The 21950-nt window shown below is 41.2% G+C and overlaps 1 protein-coding gene across 4 annotated transcripts in view; it reads left to right on the forward strand.

Moving 5' to 3' along the window:
• Nucleotides 1-21950, forward strand: part of kiaa0825 (KIAA0825 ortholog) — a 190063-nt gene that overhangs the window by 88951 nt on the left and 79162 nt on the right. The window lies entirely within an intron of this gene.

Genomic DNA, 21950 nt, shown 5'->3' on the forward strand with positions numbered 1-21950 from the left:
AATGCTTGTGAAAAGTGTGAAAAGTGTTACCGCATTTTTTTCCACTATAAGGTGCATCAAAAACCTATCAATAAACATCTATTTTCTGGTCTATTTTCATACATAAAAGCACAATGGACTATAAGGCTCTTTATGCGACACTAGTAAGTAACAAAGGTATCTTCATGATTTTATTCTAATTGAACAGAAAGAGCTAGTGCTTAGCTAATGCTAATGCTGCTCCAGCAGTGCTAACCAGGGTAAGCAGCAAGCTACAGGCCAATATACTCACCTCTGGGCAGTGAAAGAGCAAGCGCTCAGCATGATTAGCAGCTAATGCTAATACTGCTAGAGAACTAAACTGAAAGTCCTGTATAAGACTGCACTTTAGTGGAGTGGCTTTACTGCTTCTTACAACCTGACTGGTAAATTTTATACAAAAGTGCACTGATGATTTTTGGGAGAATGAAAGGATTTTAAGTGCACCTTATAGTGCGGAAAATACGGTAATCAACTGTGTTGACCACCATTCATTTAAAACCATAGTGGGAAGCTTTAAATACTGTATCAACCACCTTTAATATGTGTATATTGTATAGTGTGTATATGCAATGCAATCTATACCACCCTGCGGGCTGCGGGTGAGTTATACAGCCTGATGGTAAAGTAATTTACTGTCACTGGTGGCTCAAGTCAGCAGAGGTTGCACTCTCTTCCTCTTCCTCCTCTTCCTCAGCTTGTTGAGGGTATAAATATTTATGCATTGGGGTGACTCGGTGGGCGGCGGTGTCTCGGCCCTCTCTCCAGACCTCAATTCTGAGCTGTCATGCTGAAGACTATCAGGCTGCCATAAGGGCCCCCTTGCACCTTGTCTAGCAGCTACATGAGCTCCATTTCAAGCTGCCCTCAGTTTTACACGCACTTTCCAACAAAGGGCAAGCGGCTTGTCTGCCAAGGACGGTGTTCCTAATAAGGGTGGCGTGTGCGCGCGCGAGTGCGAGCGCGAGAGTGTATTCCATCCTGCTCGCCCTTGTGCCGCTTTGTTGCACATGTGTTTAAAACAGATACTGTCACTCGGCTCTGTCTCGCAGGCATTACCGCCGGATTATTCATGAAGGAACCTGAACTTTGAGTGCAGACTGGCATGGCCTCCCGAGAGAGAGAGAAAAAGAGAGAGAGAGGGAGGGAGAGAGAGAGCAAAGGAGGGAGAAGGCTGGGGAGAAAAGCCAATGCAACAGAGAGCGAGAGAAAAAGAGGGATGATTGAGAAGGGAAGAGAAGAGAGAGCACAAGAGAGAGGGAGAGAAGTAAATATTATATAATACGGTCTAATCTCTCACAGAAAAGGCATCCAAGGCTTTTGTGGCTCGGCTCATTACAGGTCTCTTTGTTCGTAGCGAGTAGTTTTATGACATGTAATGAATGAAGTGGGATTATGGGCGAGTGAATGAACGCTGAGGGCCAGATGTACTAAGACTTTTTGAGCAGTTTCAGGCACAAAGAGGGACACTCACTGCCTGTGTGTTACGTAGAATGTTGAAATATGATCAGTTTATGCACTGTGTGGCAAAAAAATTATGATCCACCTGAGGTGGGTATGATCTGCAGTTCTTTAGCTGTTGTTTTGGGTTCCTTTGTGACCTCCTGGATGAGTTGTTCGTGCCCTTTTGGAGGAATTTTGGTAGGCTGGTGTGTTTCGGAGAATTTTGAAATGTGATTAGTTTATGCATTTATGCTATGTGTATTTAAAAAAAATGCCCTGTATTTTTGTTTACTTATTGTCTTTTTGTCATTTTGTCAACTTTATTGGGTCTCATGTCTTTTGCCATGTGCAATGGAAGCTAAAGACCTCTGCACTTACCTGTTGAAAGATATGTATACATTGCCTTCTGTGGGTGCGATTAGCAATCACCTTGCCACTTTCACTTATCAACAGCATAGCAAACACCTGGAATACCATGGAGACCACTTAGCCCAGACCCTGTTAATACAATAACTACAGATTTGCCATTTCTGTTCTGAAAACAAGGGTATTTAAGGAATTGGACTTGTTTTTGTTTTTGTAACTGTCTCCACTGTCCAGAGAAGGTTTCTGAGATTGGTGAGGTCAGTATTGTTTACTAACCACCACCCACCTCATCCCTAACTCCTTGACTCATCTCAAACATATTAAATGGAAAAGAACACCATCTTTTCAGAGAACACAGTTCTATAGCTTAATATTACTCAATGCTTCTGGGTTTAAATACCCATGTAGCCTACACTTGGCATTATGAATGTTGCTAAAAAAGGTTCATGTTCCTAATCTTTTATTTGAGAAAAATAGAGAAGGTGTGAGTGGTATGTGCACTTAAAGTAGCCAAATTTCGTATTAGCTTATCTGCTAATCCTACTGTGTCAGCTAACGAAGGTTCCCATGGACCAGTATCAGTATGGTGAATTATGGGGAGAGGGCACCTTAGTATAACTGCCTAGTATAATCTTCTGTCCATCTATCAGCTGTATAGCAACCACCTTAAATACCATGAAAACCACCTAATAACACACCTAGCAAACACCGTAAACACCTGAGGTGTTTAGATAAATAGGATTTAATGGTGGTAGTTCCACAACCGTGTATTTATCCTTTTGATGTGGGGTTGGAGGGTGAATAACACTTCCAAGTGTCTTGGTTCCTTCCAAGGTTTCTTCCTCTTAAAGGGAGTTTTTCCTTGCCACTGTGTCACCATAAAATTTGGCATCTTTGTGGTGCTGCTCATAAGAGGCGTGGACCTGTTTGTCTCTGTGAAGCTGCTTTGTGACAACCTTTGTTGTAAAAAGTGCTATATAAATAAAATTGAATTGAATTAAATTAAATTGAATAAGGGTCCTGTTAATGCCTTAACTTTCATTAACTCCTGTTAATGAAACACTGCTGTCCTGGATCCTCAGTTGCAGATGGCTGTGGCATTGCAGAGGATCAAACAGTCTAAAGGTTTGGTCTATGTATCTCTGTTAATAATCAGTCCTGTGTGAAGTTAGATTGATTAGCTGCAGCTTTAGAAAACAATGTAAATTTCACGCCCATCATAACCGTGTGTACCAGCCGCATCAACCCACATTCTGTGCCTCTCCATCTCCTGTAATTTTCACACATCTGACAAGTGTATCTTGTGTCTCTGCCTCTTATGAAGGACATCACGGAGTGTCGGCGAAGCTCTCTCACGGGGCTTCAGACATAGATTACGCGTGTGCCGAGAATTTGTACGAATGGAGTGAGTGATATCAGGGACAGGTCTGCAGACCGCCGTCCCAGTCTGCGTCTATTTCCATCTCTTTCATTTCAGTCCGCTCTGAAATAGACTCAGTTTATGAAACATTGCTCCCCACACATCTCGCCAGCACCTCCAGAGACACGCTCAGCTATCAGCATTACAGACACACTCATATAACCATTGTGCTCACTCGTTCACTTCTTTCTCTCTTTTTCTTTCACCTTCTCTCTATTCTTTCTTTCTGTTTTGTCCTTGCTCGTTCTTTGTTCCTGTTTTACTATCTCTTTTCTTTTTCTTTCGCTCAGTTTGTCTTTTTCTTTTTGTAGTTTCTGTCTGTTTGCTCCCTTTTTAATGATGATGAGAGTGTGAAGGTGCTTTGTGTAATTGTGTAAATGCTGCAGTAAAGAGTACAGCAGTGTAACACAATATGTTCCAGCACTGCTTTACTACATACAAAATTTAAAAATATATATTTTTTTTATTTCCATTGCTATTTCTTACCTGTAAGCTGTGCATATATATATACATATATATATATATATATATATATATATATATATATATATATATATATATATATATATATATATATATATATATATATATATATTTTTTTTTTTAACACTATCAAAATTACTTTTGTTCATTTCTTAGTTATTAAGCCCTGGCAGTTTACTGATAAATTGTGTACACTGTATTATATATTTTTTTCTTTTTTTTTTAATCATTTTTGGTTATTGACTGGAAAATGGGGGTGTTTCAATTTTTTTTTAATTTTTTTTTCCCTCAGTTATTTCAGTAAAGTAGTTTAGTAAAGAATATCGCTATTATCATGTTAAGACAGTATTGCCAGGGCATCATAAAAACAGCACAACTACAAAACCTTTTATTTTCTTTCTTTAGCTCTCTTTTACCTTCTATCTCCATATCCATACATGCTACGTGTAAGTGAAAAGGAATTAGAACCATGCACCATCACTTTTTCCACATCCTGTTGAATCTAAAGAGCGTAGCACTGGCCTGCGGGATATGCGGGTTAATGTTGCAAGTTTGTTTGCATGGACAGTATTAGCCAGAAGCTGCCAGTCACAGTCATTACCACCCACTGCACTACCTGTCCATTGTGATTGATGAATGTCTCATCCATTTTGTACCCACTACCGGCCAGTCTCGCTTTAAACTGAGATAGAGAGAGGCAAAAGTGGTCCTTCTGAAGTTGTGTGTGATCTGCAGTTCTTCAAATGTTGTTTTGGGGTTCCTTTATGACCTCCTGGATGAGTTGTCCGTGCCCTTTTGGAGTAATTTTGGTAGGCTTGTGTGTCATGGAGAATGTGGAAATGTGATCAGTTTATGCACTATGTGTATTTAAAAGTATTTACTTTTATAGTCTTTTTGTCATTTTGTCAACAAAATTATGTCCCATGTCTTTTGCCATATGCAATGCAAGATAAAGAATTCTGCACTTACCTGTTGGAAGATATGTATACAATGCCTCGCTTTAAACTCAGAGAGAGAGAGAGAGAGAGAGAGAGAGAGAAAGAAAGAAAGAGGATTCATGTCACCTTGCCTTGAGCACTCTTTCCTTTGCTCTTTCCTTTCTTTTTGTCTTTCATTGTCGATCTCTCTCCCACCCAATGAAAACCTTATTTTTCTGTAGGTATCGCTCTCTCTATCTCAATCACTCGTTATCTCTCTCTGTCTTTCTCTCACACACACTCAGTCATACACATACTCTCTCTCTCTTTCCCTTTCATCCTCTTTCCCTCTCTCGCTCTTAAAATACCCACTTCATCTGCCAGTCTTATTTCTCTAGCTCTGTCAGTAATGTCTAAGCACTGACCTTATATCCCACCATAACTGTAAGCCGTGCAGTTTCGGGGGGCAGGCGCTTGTGGACTTTTACAGTGTAAGTTGTTAAGCTGGCTCTGCAGTGGATGACTTCATTAATTCAGAGAAACTTTCAGTGCCAGTCCAACTGCTCCACACAGCCAGATGGAAGAGTAGAGAGAGCGAGAGAAAGAGAGAGAGAGAGAGAGAGAGAGAGAGAGAGAGAGGGCAGATTTACACAGGTGTGGGTGTCCTTCTTTGTCACCTGTCATTTGGCCGTCTCTGCCGGCGGTGTCATAAATCATTCTCAAATGGAGCTTTTCAGCAGAACCGGGCTGATTAATGGAGCCTCTGTCTCCCCAGACTCGCACCTGACACTGAGAGAGGGAAAGAACGGAGCAAATTCCCAGACTTCAACATGACCTGCCCGCATTAGCCAGAGTTATGGACATCAGTGGTGAAAGGATTAAATGCGCTGGACAGTTTACGACTTTTGTCAAATATCTGTTTTAGCTTGAGACGTTTGAGTTTGGTATCTGCATTATCTATAAAGAGCCTTTATAAAGCCTTCTCAGTCTGAAGCTGCAGTGCCCAAACTTTTTTTATATCATAAAGTTATATCACAAACTTATATCCCAACCCACCCCCTTAGATGCATCCCCTATCTGAACCCAAAATGATTCCTTTTCCAGCTTATAATGCACCTTATCGAGTGGTAAAACCATTAGCTTATAGGATGTGGGAAGTTTATAAAAGTTTCAGGTTGATCCTCTATCAATCTTCTTAGAGTGATAGATTGGCCAGAAATCTAATTTAGGCTGTTTTCACACCTGAAAGTCCAGACCACATTCTGAACCATGGTTCTTAATTTTTGCTGCAATGTTTTGTTGTATAAAGTACATTTAATAAATAAGAAACAAAAGGAAATAAAAGGTAATAAGCAAACCTTATGATGTCATGGCTTACTGGTGTAGCATCTGCCTTGTGTAAAATCTAAGCCAAACTAAAAGTTTATTCTAAATAGAACAAAAAAAAAAATAGAGTTTAGAAATTAGAATAATTTGAATTAGAGCTGTGTCTTAAACACTACATACACAACATGCAATACAGCTCTGAAAAAAAAAATTATAATAAAGAGACCACTTCAGTTTCTAAATCAGTTTCTCTGAAAAACCAGCCTCATTTGACCCGAATGTCCTGTAGTTTGAGCCAGGCAGTAGCCGTAAAGAAGTAAGTAAGTAGTCGAGTTTTAGTTTTCAGGTGTGTGTCCTGCATTTCTCTGCATTTACACCTCGTACTGCCTCCTCTCTGTGAATCATAAAGCGTAAAGATAGCCCAGGCAAATAACTGCTGAGTGAATGGCAGTTGATGGTAGGTCTGAAATGGAGTGCTTTAAATTGCAGTGATAGGAGTGTGTGCTTCACAATTGGGCAAATGCCATCTGCTCCAAATGATGGCCATATGGTAAGCTTTCCTTTTCCAGGGAATGAAATAAAAACAAATGTGTCAAAATGGTGGGTCTTTGTCCACAAACGCTGGTCAGCTCAGTTAGAGGCGGAATTGCGCAGATGTGAATCTCAGTGTGTGTAGTATGGGGGGGTGGTGTTGTTGTTATTGCCCCACCTTTTTGCTTCTTGCGAGATTGTAGTCTGTTTGTCTTGATTCTTTTTTTTTTCTGTTCTTTCGGATTTGAAGCGTTTGTGGTGCAGGGGTGAGCAGAGCTGTCAAGGTTGAGGAGGCTGGCATGTTTTGCTGTGTTAGGGGAAAAGCAAATACTCTGCTTGTCAACGCATCACCTCGGTCTTTCTCTGCAGAAGGAAAAAATTCAAAGATTGTCATGTTTGAAAGCTGACATAGCATAGAGGGGATGCCATTGAGGGGATATATACAGTTGTGAAAGTTTGGGCATCCTTGGCCGTATGACACACTCTGTCATTCGTGACATGAAAAAACAAACAAACAAACAAACTAACAAAAATCATGACCTGTGCAGAATTTTTTTTGATAAATTTGTAGACCTTGATTATCAAATCAGGCCTGACGCATCACATCCTCCAAAGCCACGGTCATTTTTTAAAATCATTTCTCTGCTTCGTAAGATGTCTGACCAATCAGACCTTGCAGTAACACTCATCAAACTTCAGTACCTCTGCGCTATAGACTAAAGATCTAAAAGGGAACTTACTTAATCAATGGGAGATGAAGGCTGAAAGAAGGTGCTGAATGTTATTGAGATACAATTGCTGTTCAGGGGAACTGTGGAGGTCAAGATGGGATCATGGAAACTATCAGAGAACTTATAGGTGCTCAAAAGTCCCATATATCTGGAAACTTTAACCGAATCAAGAGTGGTGTTGCACTATTCTAGTATGCAGTGTTGCTTGCACTAACATGGCCCTCTTGAAATGCCATAGGTAGGAAACCTTGGGGGCTCTATGACACTGTCACTATAATCTGAGGATTGCCAGTTTGAATCCTGCGTCACCTGGAATCTAAAAGAACACAATTGGTCTTACTTCCTCTTGGTGGGTACTGTAAATGTTGGTAAGCACAAGGCATCTGTTGGCTGATGTATCAGAACTGGATTTTCTCAAGGCGTGCTGCTACCTAGTGATGCTGCATCAGTGGTAGTTAACATGTGTTATTAGAAGGAATGCACTAGTGTTGGGGAAATTATTAGTGATGAGGGAGTCCATAGGAATTTAGCTTGTGTAATTTGCCTTCTAAATTGTGGAGAAAATAGGGTATAAATAGAAAAAATAGAAAAAAAAGTAATAAGACAGTCTTAATTGTGTTCTTAAAGTATGCTACAGAACAGTAGAATGATTAGTAGATGATGTTTTGGAAATAGAGGATGCTGTGCTGTGGACTAAAGAAGTCAAAAAATCGCATTTTTCAAAATGTCACATTTAGAGAAAAAGAACAAAAAACAACAACCAATAAATATGTAATGTGACCAAAGGTGTTAAGACATTTGCACACACTTATACTTATACTCATCTGTATATGTTTTTTTTTAGTAGTTGATAGTCCAATTTGTGTTAATTGCATTGACAATATATGACCTACCTTCAAAAAGCGTTTCACTGTCGCATCTTTTATCCTAAAACATTCTCATTTGGTTTGGGCTCCCAGGGCTCTCAGTTGGTGGGTGGGTTTCGAGATATGTGTGTGTGTGTGTGTGTGAGGGTGGTGAATCAGTGAAGCCTAAGAGAAGGCCGCGGCCCCACCTCACACAGCAGAGGCGGGCTGAAAGGCTCATTAATCAAACTCTGAGTCACAGATGTGATGGCTTCCACACAAACTGCCAGCAGACTGTGAAAGTCACATCCAACAGAGTCAACTGTCAAGCAGCTCTGCCGCCATGTTCCTCCCTGCTCTGCTTTTAGCCTGCTCTGCTAAAACCCCCTTTATGTCTTTCATTAGCTGCTTCTGCTCTTCCTGCTTCTTCTGTCAGTGATCGATTAAGAGCTTCCTGCAGCACGGGAGCAGCCGCACATCAGTTCGGGACGAGGACTGCGGTTTGCAGACGGAAAGAATCAGACATTCCGCTTGATCATCTGACAGGATTCATTTAGTGATGTGCTCGCCTCTGTGCGGTTAACACTACTTACACTGACAGTAAAGATCGCGCTAATTAGCTAGCGGCTAATTCAGACGCACTTATTCCTCGACAGTGTCCTCAATAAAAGCTTTGAAATCCAGATCGCTGCCGATCCCAGCCATCTCTCTCAATGATGCTCCATTATCCAACCATAATCTAATCTCCTAATTTACAGCCCACCAAATGAGCTCCGGCAGGGCCGCGACGGAGGTTCTAATCTGCCCTGCTTCGCCGTGGCCACCTCTTGATTGACAAAGCCACCGTGGCAGCTGGGTGAGGTGCTCTCTCGTCCCCGGATCGAGCGGGGGGCCACTGACAGGCCTCGACGCCGTGGGCCCCTGGTGTCACCACGCTGCCAGTCACTGAGCAGCGCCGTGAGCACCAAGCCATTTGCATCGAGGGCCAGGAGCATATAATTAGAAGGATTCCTGCCTGTCAGCATTCATCTGGTGCTCCAGCGAACATGCTCTGACAAGACGATAGAGATGGAAAGTGGAGCCTTGCGCTCGACTGCGGGGAAAGAGAGTCTGGTTATATCTGGAGAGGCAGTCGGAGTGGTTAGAGCGCCGGGTGGAACTGTACGAGTGGAATTGTAATTGAGGTTCGAGGTGCAGGACTTTGCAGTGGCATTGAGCTAAAGCATATTCATCCAGAATACCCAGAATTCTTGTCTTGTTTACAGGTCGTATTGCTTTTTAATAAAGAAGTGAGGGCTTTGAGAAGTGTAATAGCTTGTAGTAGGACCATGGTGGTAGGAGTGTTGAAGGAAAGTCTTGTGGACATTTTTGTGGAGCTATAATTGAAACATCAGCTGTTCTTTTGGTTCTGTTGTTTGTTCGCAAACAAGGCCATTCTTTCAATTAGTTCCGTCAAACAATGTGTTTGTAATGTAGTTGTGGAGAAAACAAACTAATACAGATGTCATAGAGGTTTCACTCAGACTATAGTGCATGTGAAAACCAAGCAAACTCAGAAAAGAAAGACATCACGTAACAATCACACCTGTGATTGGCCGGTAAAAAAAGATAAATGCCTTGACACAAACATGAGAGACTTTAAGGAGCTGTGTTGAAGGTTTGTCTTGGATATTTGATGTCATAAAGCATAGAGCGACAAAACAGCTAATTCTTAAACAGACAAAACAAAACCGCAGATTAGATGCAAGCTTGTAGCCTCCAAGGTTCTTCGGTTTCATCCAGTCTTGCAAACTTATATCTTAGGTATGCTAATCTCTTCACCGTGTATATCAGGGGTGTCCATTATTACTGTACCTGCAAAGGGCCAGTCTAGCGCCAGGTTTTCGTTCCAAACAGCCAGCAGTTCTCTTGATTCCACTCATTTAATCAAATGTTCAGTCTTCAAACAACTGATGACACATGCTTCTGCTTAGCTGGATTGAAAACCTGCTGCCACATTGACTCTTTGTGGATAAGACTAGACACCCCTGCTGTAGAATGAACCTTTAAAGTCCTCTTGTCTGTGTGTCTGACATTCAAAGACCGCCTGCCTTCATCTATTTTGCCATAAAGACATTTAGAAAGACACTACTGTTTCTCGCTTGCCTAAGAAATTTCCCTTTCAAACCCAGTGAGCAACGCCTGGATATGTATGTAAGAGCAGAAGACAGCACAGCAAAACCCCCTAAGCACTCATTACGGTGCTAAGTTAACATCAAATCGTGTACTCTGGGAAAGCTCTGTAGCTCTTTCATCATGCCTTCTGTTCACACATTAATAAGTGCTGGTTAAGGGATTTGTTTGAAACTTTGTTAGCAGCATCACGTTTTATGACTCTTGTTGCATTGCTTTGCCATGCTTATGTTTAACCACCCGAGATATTCCAGGGTGTAGCATCAACAGAAGTTTGCTACTTGAGGTTCTTTGCAGAGATGCCATTGAAGGTTTACTTTTTGTTCCCGAAAGAACCAGTTGATGCAAAGTTCTTCTGCTACTGGTTGTGCTATCTGGTGTCTGCTAGAGGAGGTTGTGTTTCTTCCATGCTTTCTTCGTTTTGATTTGAGAGAGGTTTTTCTTGCCATTGTCGCCTTTGGTTTGCTCGAAAAAGGCAAAAATGACATTCATTGACATTTGTTTCTTCAGGCAACTTAATCAAAACCACTCAATTGACGAGATCTTCCGGAGACTAAGGCACAGGTTCATTTCCAAGTTGCACCTCTGAACCTGGTGTAACCGTTCCCCTTGAAATGGGACAACACCTCATAAACCTGATACATTGTCAAAATAAATAAATTAAAAAGCTGTTTCACTTCAGTTAAATTTAGGACTAGGGCTAAATTGTACGGACAAGAAGTGAAATGGGATACAGCTCAAAAGTGATAATTCTGTTGCATCCTCATTTTCAAGAGTGTACTTATTGGAACAGTTCCTTGCATTTCATACAGACATTGCTATCGACCAAAAAAACCTTCTTCGAAAATCCTGTCCACAAGCTCTTCAAACATGACCCAGTCGCCTTGATCACACTTTCCTGTCACAGCCACCCAAAGGCATGAAATCTCAATGAGAGGCTGAGGTGTCCTTCGAGGACACTCGAACAGATCCCCCAAGGCATGGAAGGCTGTGGAAGTCACAGTGGCACTCTGGCCCCTGGGCAGATGGTCAGCCAGCCTCTTGGGCCACCGGGGCCCTTCATTGGCATGCACGGGCTGTGAGCAGATCAGGGCCACCGCGGAAGGACAGGGAGGAAGATGAAGGTTGCTCAGTCATGACTGCAGAAGAGAAGGTCTGTCACCAACATCTGCCCTCCGCCGGCTCTGCTTTGAATAGGTTCATGAAGTTGTGTGTGTGTGTGTGTGTGTGTGTGTGTGTGTGAGTGTCTGTGACTGTGTGTGTTTGTGAAAGGGAGTGACGATAGCATGAAGCAAGGAAAGAACTAATGTAGCTACACAATAAAATCAACCTCTTGAACCTGAATGTGTTTGACAGTGCTATAAGATATAATATTGATAAAAATGAAGCAACACTTTTATAATATTTTTTTTATAATTTTTGTAACATCTTATGAAGGCCAAGGTTGTGTTGAACATCATTGAACATCATGTCTAGTGACTTTTCAATGCCCCATGGAAGCCAATAAATGTGTGTGTGGCCTTCTTTATTGAATCTAGATATGATTTCTACCAGAGAGACTACAGATTACATGTCTGATCACATGGACTATTGTAGCCAGAAGCCGATGGTCACTATCATTATCCTGCAGTGTGGTGTCTACTGTGGATGGCATTGCCTTGAGTGGCTTCTGTTTTAACAGTACGCAAGTGATACTGTGGATCGACAGATGATAAATGCTTGCACAAATGGAACAATTAAATGTCCTATCAATGAACCCACTGGCCAGAGTTTATCTTGACTCAAAAGATAATACCTCACAGCGTATACAGTTGGGGGCATTCCCAAGCTGACCCCTGAGGTATTACCTCATAATCAATCTACATAATTCTATTCCATGGCTTTTCTGAGTAAAATATTCTTTAATTTAACTTGTAGGACCCTGTACAAGGAGTACAAAGATCGAACGAGAATGCAGATCTACCTCTATGTCTTAAAAATCATTTTTTATTTCCCCTCTATGAAATACATGACTAAGATAAAAAGTGTGCTCCCAGCACCAACCCACTGTAGAACATTCTCTTCAGTGCGTTCTTGAGGATTGCCTTGATGTGACAGGTTGCTATGTTAGTCCAAGTTGTTGTTGACAGAACACAAAGAAAAGTGGAGAAAGAAAAGCATTAAAGCTGCACATTGAATTCGTCTTCAGAGGTGGATTGAAGTCTCTGGAATTGATTCTTTCTCTTTTTTTTTTTTTCTTCTGTCTCTTTCTCTCCGTCTCGCTATCTTTTCTGAGACATCTTTGTTTTCTCCGTACCTCTGCTTCGTCATGACTGTTAAACGCGGGGTGCTGGATTGAATTTGCCCTGCCAAGACATTTAGTGGACCTGATCGTGCCTTTGAATCCATGACCAGCTTAGCTGGGAGCGAATCTCTCTGATGTACTTATTCTATTACGAGATGCCATTTCCACCTCTGCCGTCAATGGTACGAGCCGTCTGCTGGCATCTGCTGTTGTGCCTGGGCAATGGCACAATTGGTGCAATACGCTATGACAATGATATGAAAGGCCATTGGGGATGAAAGATGCTCCTTGTCAGGCTCTCAAACCCCCCTTCTTTATCTCTTTCTTTCTCGCTCCAATCACCTCATCCGCCTCTTGCTCCTCTTGAACTTGGGCGCTCTTGCCAGAGGGGAGCAGATATAATCAGAAAGTGGGACTGGTAGGGTAGTGGGGCAGGGGGCATCGCTGCTTCCCCAACACTGACCTGATGCTGTTCCAAGCAATCAGTCACTGAGCTGAACCTGTCCATTTCTCAAGCTCAGCCAGTCCCGAACATATTGCATTCTCCTGACCAGCCTTAAATGTCAAGCAGCTTGCTCGGGCGTTGTACTGACAGCTTATTTGAAGACTCTCTCTGTCTTGCTTTCCCTCTGTTTTCTTGGAAGACCTACCACCTGCTGGCACTGCGCCCGCGGCCGTATGCCCCCTCCTTCTTCAAGAGAGGTCAGAACGCCTGCCGTTTCCTTCTCGCCCTGCCAGCAAGCCCCAGCATCCTCAGATAACCAACCCCAGCAGCGGGCTTCAACCTCATCGCGGCAGGAATCATGAGAGGGCATGAGCAAAGGCAAAGGCCTCCTTCTAGTTTACTTGTTATAGACAATCCAAGATACTAGGTGCAACTTAAGGTTCTAGGTCTGTTGTTTTGCGGAGATTGCCATTAAAAACCTAACCATAACTACTGGTGAGTGCAAACCTAAAACCAATGTTATGCCTAGATTTGATAGGGAAGTCCAACCTTTTCCCCTGGAATCAGAAAACATGTTTGCGTCTTCTTTCTTGAGCTTTAGTTACTAGTCAAGGCCTGTTCAAAAATAAGTACATCATTTTCGTGGACAACATCTTAAAAAAAGGGGGGAAAAGGAAATGTATCTTCTGGTAAATTATGACAATTAAGAACCATAAACTACTATAGTTTGTCATGCCCTGTGGTGGCATTTGTATCTGGTGTATCAGCACGCCATTTGTCTCCTCCTCATTACAGCATTTCAAAATATTTTACGATTCTCCCATCTCTAACACTACTCTCAAATTTATCGTTATTCCTGCGTTCTCTCAGCTACTCAGTTTTCAAACGCATCCACCCTCAGGGGACGACCACGTCACCACAGAAGAAGAGAGCGAGACGCTTGTTTAAAGCAGACGCCTAATAAAGCGGACCAGCTTAGTTGCGAGTGAACGTCACTTATACCCCCCCAACTCCTTTTAAATTCTGCCTTTCAATGGCGTTGGATATCAGTGACAGGAGCGATCAAAGACCGCCGTCACAGATGAAGCTGTCAAAATGGCTGGCAGCTGAATCCCGCCGGCAAAAGCAAGAAAAAAAAGGAAGGGAGACTTTTATTCACTCTGAAATTCATCATGACCGTGATGAAACCTCTGTAAACAGACCAAACAAAGAAATATAGAAAGAGAAAAAGACGCAAAAGCGCGTTAGCCACGATGTGGTGAATTATGAATGCGAGGACAGGATTAGAAAAACAATGAGCCAAGGTGGTGGAATCCCTGGCCTGGCTCCCTCAACCTCGAGCAGACAGACTAATTAACACTCTCAGTATGAATATATGATCTCATTATAGCTTCGCTGCTTATGTAACGCACTTGCGAGTTGCACCATTGTTGCACTCACAAATAAAGCCGGCGAGCGGTATGCAGCTCAGGGTTCAGGTGATGTGTGCGCAGTTAGGAACTGTGGTCGTATTCGTATATAGAACAGTGGTAGTTTTTCTCTTTGTGCTTATGTAGTATTTTGCCACTAATTTTCTGATAATTGCCAATTATCTGCTCTCGTTTCACTAATTATGCAATAAATGTCATCAATCACTGTCTATTAATTTTGATGAGCAGCAAGCGTAGCATGGAATGTTTATGTGTCTTGTGAATGTGCCCTTTTCTTTTTCGAGGCATTTTTTTTATAAGTCGTATAAGTCATATAAGGTGATTTTGAATAAGCACTATCAAAGAGAAAATAAGAAGTAAGCCAACAGTTTAATGATGGCTCTTTGTTGTAAGGAAGAATGCATGCATATGATGTGGGTTATATCCAGTGAGACGGAGAAAGAGTGGAGGGAGAGAAGCTCTCAGGGTAGATAATGAGGGTGAATTAAGCCATCTTCTTTTATAGATGCTTTGAAAAAAGGAGAGAAAGGCTGGCTGGAGAGAGGCCTTTACATTCGCCTGCTTGCTACTGTCCAGACACCCTCCCTCTACTCTCTCTTCTTTTGCTCTCTGTCTTTATCTCTCTCTCTCTCTCTCTTACACTCTCTCTCTCTCTCTCTGGCTGATTTCATAGCTCGCTCGCTCACTCTCATTCCCCCTGCTGAATGTGTGGGAACTCTGAGGCATGCTCCTCTCCTTTTTACGCCCTTCGCAGAATGGATCAGCTTGCGTTTCTAAGGCTGTAGAAGTGTCCCATTGTTATGATGTCACCACATCTCAAGAAGGATGACCTCTAGACCCTATGGATTCATGGCTGTTTTGTCGCTCCCTCCCCATCCCCCACTCGCATACCCCGCGTCTTAGACAAGTGCGGCTGCCTTTGTTCGCCCACTAGGGGGTAGCCGAGCCTTTTTGGACCGAATTCGAAGAGCTTAAGGCACGCAAACTTTGCCCCTCCGATGTCGTCGCCTGTCGCTTGGCCGCGGCGCTGGCTCTCTTTCACTCTCCGTCGTGCCTTCCTTTCACGTTTCTGTAGCTAAGGATATAGTGAGCGCCGCCAGATGTCGCAAATACATCGCCGTGCGGTGGAGGGCTGGTGGAAATAAATCAAGGCACGTATGCAGTGGGGGAGGTGAAGTGAGGCTGGGGCTTTCTGAGAATACGAGGATGTGTATGTGTGTGTGTATATGTGTGCGTTTGTGTTGGTCTATGTGTGTGTGTGTCTGTGTGAGAAAAAAAGAGAGCTAAAGGGCAGCAGAGGTCGTAGGATTGTCCCTCAGATGTTTGATATTTTATGTATAAGATGAGACGTGAGGATATGACAGAGGGAAGTCTCCAACACAATCCGCCACATCAGCAGACGATGGTGGGGGCTTAGAAATGGCACCAGGCTGAAAAACAATGTGGAGCCTCTGGTTAGAGGTGCGAGTAAAAGAAGGCGACCCCCCTGAGGGTCATAGAAGGCACGTGAGGTGTTCTGAAACATTGCCTGTTCTAAAAAATGGCCAAAATGAAGGTTTTGGTTTTGTTGTTTTGGCCCTCGATTTCTGGCACAATCTACACTCTCACACAGCTCTCACACACAAACATTATACACTTACACTACTACACACTCCTGCAGAAATGACTAAGTGGAATGGGCTGCGAGAGGGCTTTGTTTGCAGTTGAAGGAGAGCGAGGCAGACGCGTCCTCAGATCCTCGCTGAGTCGTGGATTCCCCAGAGTGGAGCTATCCCAACAACGCACTCTCCTGCGGGGGGGGGGGGGGGGGAGTTTACAGCCAACCCCGCATTTGTAGTGCCACTACACAGAGAGCAGCAACACTCAGCATTAAAAGGCCCAGATCTAAACAGACGCCTCCAACCCAACGGATCGGGGGGCTGGCAGCAGCAGAGGGGGATAGAATGAGTGTGCTACAGGGATAGATACAGTTAGAGTAAACTCCACCACTAAATACCTTATTTATATGGCTTCTTTGTTGTGCTGACAACACAAAAACAAAACATCAGCATGTTTCTTCTTTTCATACTGCATCTTAGAAAGTCTACCCTCCTCCTTTTTTTCGACAAGAAAGCATCAGCTTCAGAAGCAGTCTCTACGTAAAAAAAAAAAAAAAGACTATGGTCATGTGTTGATTTGCTGACGTATCATCAATGTATTTAATTCCTAGATCTCTTTGACTGTACTGTACATGGGTGGGTGCTTATTGTCTGCATATGCTGTGAACCAGTAGTTTTCAAATATGGTCCACATACAGCATGTCCCTGCATTGCTGCGTGTTGCAAGTTGCGATGCGGTTTGGGTAGCAATTGCTGTTGTAGACTACTTTAATGAAGACGTCATTGTGCGTACAGATGCCTCGTCTGGTGTCTATAGGCAGCTACACCTTCCTCAGGCATACTAACTTGTGACATCATTCTAACTAAATCCAAAAAAAATTGAGTGGCAACTACCAGACTTGTCTAGCATTGCTAACATGGTGTTAACATGCCTACGACTGGCCTCATCCAACATTGCTACCATGCCATTAGCATGCCAGCTATGAACCTTGTCCCATATTGCTACACTCACATATTAAAGCTGATGATCAGCCTTATCCAACATCACTACAACAGCATTAGTACACGAGCAGGCTAAATGGTATGGTGAGCAAACCATGCTAAGAAATCCAAGCTAAGCCTAGCCTAGTTTGCCAGTTTGTAACCATATGTAAAACCAACCACTAGAAGTGTAGTCTACTGTTCCCTGTTTGAGATTATCTCTAAAATTGTCTGTTTCTGTGGCTGCTTTTGTAAGTATGTGTATGTGCACGGTAGACAGATCTCAGACCAGTCCTCAGGGACCCCCAGATGGTCTACATACAGTATATCCTTTTTTCTATGTGTTGCAAGTTGAGTTGGAGAAAGAAATCTGGGCTGTTCAGGGGTCCCTTAGGACCAGGTTTGAAAACCACGGCTGTAGATTACTTTTTAAACCGTGTCAATGTGTCTAGAAATACCTGTCTGTGTCTGCAGGTGTCTATGGCCTCTTTTCTTCTTCAGAACTAAATGGCTACAGAGGCCTGGCTGCAAGTTTTTTTTTTCCTGTTTGATGTTTTTCTAAATCAGGACCTTGATTTATCTTGTCATAACTATGTAACAGTTGCCATCATTGGATGTGTGTGGCCCCATGTTCCCATGTTGCTGATTTTACAGAATTAGCGAGCATGCTAGCTAATGGCTTAGTCCAACATCGCTACCACAGTGTTAGCATGCTGGCCACTGGTGAATGACCTCTTCCAAAATGTTCTTGCCTTGCCATTAGCATACTTGCAATGTACCTTATCTCACATTAATACAGCAACGTAAGCAAATTGCCTATGGAACAAAGACACCAAGAATGACTAGTCATCTACAGACTAGATGTGGTCTCTACTAATTTCTGTACTGTAAATATAAAGAACCCAGATCTTGAGGCAAATGTAGCGCCAATTAACAGATCCCAATGGAACAGATTCCTTCCATGGAACAGTTCTGTGGCCCCAAGTATGGTTAGCTAGCCATGCTGAGAAAAAAACAAAGCTCAGTGTAGTTGATAAGCGTACCATGCAAAACTAGAGGGGTTGGACAATGAAACTAAAACACCTGTCATTTTAATGTAGGAGGTCTCATGGCTAAATTGGACCAGCCTGGTGGCCAATCTTCATTAATTGCACATTGCACCAGTAAAATTGTTGGTGCACGTCTTGCTGGTGCATCTGTGACCAAGACAGCAAGTCTTTGTGATGTATCAAGAGCCACAGTATCCAGGGTAATGTCAGCATAACACCAAGAAGGACGAACCACATCCAACAGGATTAACTGTGGACGCAAGAGGAAGCTGTCTGAAAGGGATGTTCGGGTGCTAACATAAAACTACTGCTGCCCAAATCACGGCAGAATTCAACGTGCACCTCAACTCTCCTATTTCCACTAGAACTGTCCGTCGGGACAATAAAGTATTGTGGTCTAAAAACAGGTGTTTCAGTTTTATTGTCCAACCCCTGCATATACACTTGGCTGTTTGTGTCTGCTTGTGTATCTGTGCTGTATACCACTGGTTCTGAGACTGTTCCTCAGGGAACTCTTTTCCTGTTGGTTGTAGGTTGGGTTGTAGGAAAGCGTCTGCAGTCTGGGAGTCCCTCAGGAACAGGTGGAGATCCAGTTCTGTAGACTGCTTCCAAACCATTTCAGTGCATCTACAGATGACCGAATGTGTGCTTGGATCTATCGTAGTCCTCTTCCAAAGCATATCTTTTTGTCTTCATTGCTGTTTGTGTGTCTGCTTGTGTTTTCTGGGCTGAGCTGTAGACTAGTAGTTCTCAAAGTGATCCTGGGGGACCCCCAGATGGTCCACATATATCCTCATATTCTCATGTGTTGCAAGCTGGGTTGGTAGAAAGAATCTGGGCTCTTTGGGGCTCCCAGAGGAATGTTTTGAGAACCATGGCAGTGAACTACTTACAACAAATGTGTAAAAAAAAAAAAAAAATCTTCTACAGTTTACCTGTGGACAGGCTATCTTGGGGGCCTTTTCGGTTAACCCTCCTGTTACATTCATTTGTAAGGATTTGAAAGCAATGGTGTTCCCGGGTCAATTTGATCTGGTGCATGTTTAGTTATTTAATTAAAATCCAAAATAATAATTATCCAAAATAATAATTATTTAAAAAAACCAAACAAGCAGTGTGAATATTTTATTACTAACTACATTGCTAGTTATTCTATTATTCTATTTTAGTACAATGGTGTTCCTTACCTCTAACATATGTTTTTTTCCCAAATAAAAAAAAAAAATATATATATATATTTTTAAATGTTTCACTACTTTACTACTTTTGAAAGACCAATATATTAGACCTAATAGCTTTACATAACAATAAAACATTACATTGAATTTTGTTTTAGATTTTGTTTATTGCAGAGGGTTATATGTTGATTACACTAATTAAGCCAAGCAAAATAAGTTTTATACTGAAAAAAAAAAATACTTTGAACTATTTTTCCTAGATCTTAAAACTGACCCAGGTTTGAACCATAACATAACAGGAGGTTTAAGATAAGTGAATAAGTTCCTGATTGACAGCTAACCATGACAAAGGTTTGCAATGTAAAGTATCATATATATTTTTTGGTAACTGAATTGTTCTATTTAGGACTTTTGTGGCTTCTTCTAGACCATGGCAAAATGGTTATAACTCTCAATAGCATTTACAGTACCAGTCAATATTTTTTGACACACCTTAAATTCTGTTGTTTTTTTAATGTTTCAATCATGTTCTGAATTGTAGATTAATAGTAAAGTCATCCAAACTATGAAGAAAAACATATGGAACTATTAAGTGAACACAAAAGTGTAAAACAAAATAGAATTAAGTTTTATATATTTTAGATTCTTCAAATGAGCCCCTCTTGATTAGATTACAGCTTTGTACATCTTGTACAGCATTTTCTCAGTCAGATTTATGAGGAAAAGTCAACTGAAATTCAGGCTTTCAGTTAACAGCTGTGCTGAACTTGTCAATAGTTAATTACTTGAATTTCTTGCCTCTTAAGGTTAATGTTTGAGAGCATCAGTTGTAAAGTTGTGAAGAGGTAGAGTTACAGGTATACAATGAATAGCTCTATTTGAGTAATGTTCTAATTCATATTATGGCAACAACTACTCATCTACAAAGTAAAGAAAAAAATGACTTTAAGAAATGAAATCTGTAAAGTCAATGTGTAAAAAAATAAAATATAAAATCATTAACTTTAAAAGTATCCCCAAGTGCAGACACAAACACCATCAAAAAAAAAAATATGATGAAACTGGCTCTCATCAGGACTACCCAAGAAAAGAATTTAGACCAAGAGTTAACTCAAAGATCTGATAGGATCTGTATCGGCTGATATTCACCACTATGGAATTATATATAGTTGGATTATATCAGCGAGCAGATTATATCCTAATCTCTATTTTTTTTTTTTTTTTTTTATGACAGTATGATTTTTTTTTTAGCAAAGTGAGAGTCTTCCACAGATCATAAATGATACCTACTATTCAGAAATTGAATCATTCTCCTGTTATGATGCCTTAAAAGATATCCATTTTCATTCCCTAAAAAAAACCCCAAAATGATTACATCTCGATCCACTTCCAGTCTGTTTATCCGTGCTTGATTTTCCTCCCCTCGTGAGATTGTGGTTTATGCTGCTCGGAGGAAGAAAACACCTTTACAAAGGTTTCTTTGCAAGTCTAGGTAATTAAGTGTTGGATTAACCTTCGAGGCTGCATTGCGTGCAGTTTAAACCTCGGATATAAAAGGTTATTTTTCACACGCTGCCTAATAGGAACTTAAGAAATGTGCAAAAGACTCGGCTCGACCGGTGTAAATGATTTTTCCATCGCATTATTGCTTATGTCTGACTTCTTTTAAATGTAATTTTTGTATTCGCGGAGGATAAAAAAAAAAAATCCCATTAGAGATGTAACCATATTACCTCCTATGGGAATATATGACATTTGATATGAAATTATGAAACCTATAATATGTAGTCCCCTCTTGTGGCCCTTCTAATGTTGTGTGGAACGCACAGGTTTTCGCAGGTTATTATTTTATAATAATGCACTTGCATTATTGAGTGTGCTGTATTGATTTTGGAACTAAAGCCATTCATTCTAGAGGTAAATGTTATTATTTTAATATCGGGACCCTGCTAATTTGATTTATTTTGTATGTTTCATTCGTCCTGCTAGAGGGGGTTTCGCTCCGTCACGGGTTTTACATCAGCATGACCAGAAATAACTTTATCCACTAGCAAATAAGGAAAAACGATGTAGTTTGAATAAAATGCTTTGTGTGAATTTGTGTGAGCTGCACTTAAGTGAAATATACATTAGGCTTATATATAGGTTCTAACCTCATTTCCTTCCTCCCCTCCTTCACTCCTCTATCCCATTATTTCCCTTTGACCTCCTTTAGGCCCTATATAAGGATGTTTTTACCTTTTACTTCTATTACTTTTGTACTTCACTATTGTAAGTCGCTTTGGACAAAAGTGTCTGCCAAATGTAATGTAATGTAATGTAATGTAATGTAAAGGTGGGGCATAGTGGAGCTGCCTTAGTTTGTTTTGTGGTTGTGAAAATAAAGTGAATATGAAGTATAAGTCACTTTTTTGAGTGTATATTTACTGTTTATTTACTTAATTTAAAAGAAAAATAGGAGGACTAGATAAAGATTATGATTAGACTGGACCAGATTGATCATTTATTTTTAAATTGAGTTGAGTAATGGTGTAGTTATGACAGAAATTTTGAGTAATTTATTTAAGACAGTAACATATAGTTCCCTAAATGAAATTAGACACATTGTTCATTTTTATATAGTGTAACAATTTTACATCCTCTGCATCAACTCCAAATAAACTTGAAATAAAGCAAAATGTTATTGTGTACCCTTGTAAAAGGAAAAGGGCATTTAAGTATATTTTTTTTAAA

The sequence above is a fragment of the Astyanax mexicanus genome, chromosome 22, assembly GCF_023375975.1.
Source record: "Astyanax mexicanus isolate ESR-SI-001 chromosome 22, AstMex3_surface, whole genome shotgun sequence".
NCBI lineage: Eukaryota > Metazoa > Chordata > Actinopteri > Characiformes > Acestrorhamphidae > Astyanax > Astyanax mexicanus.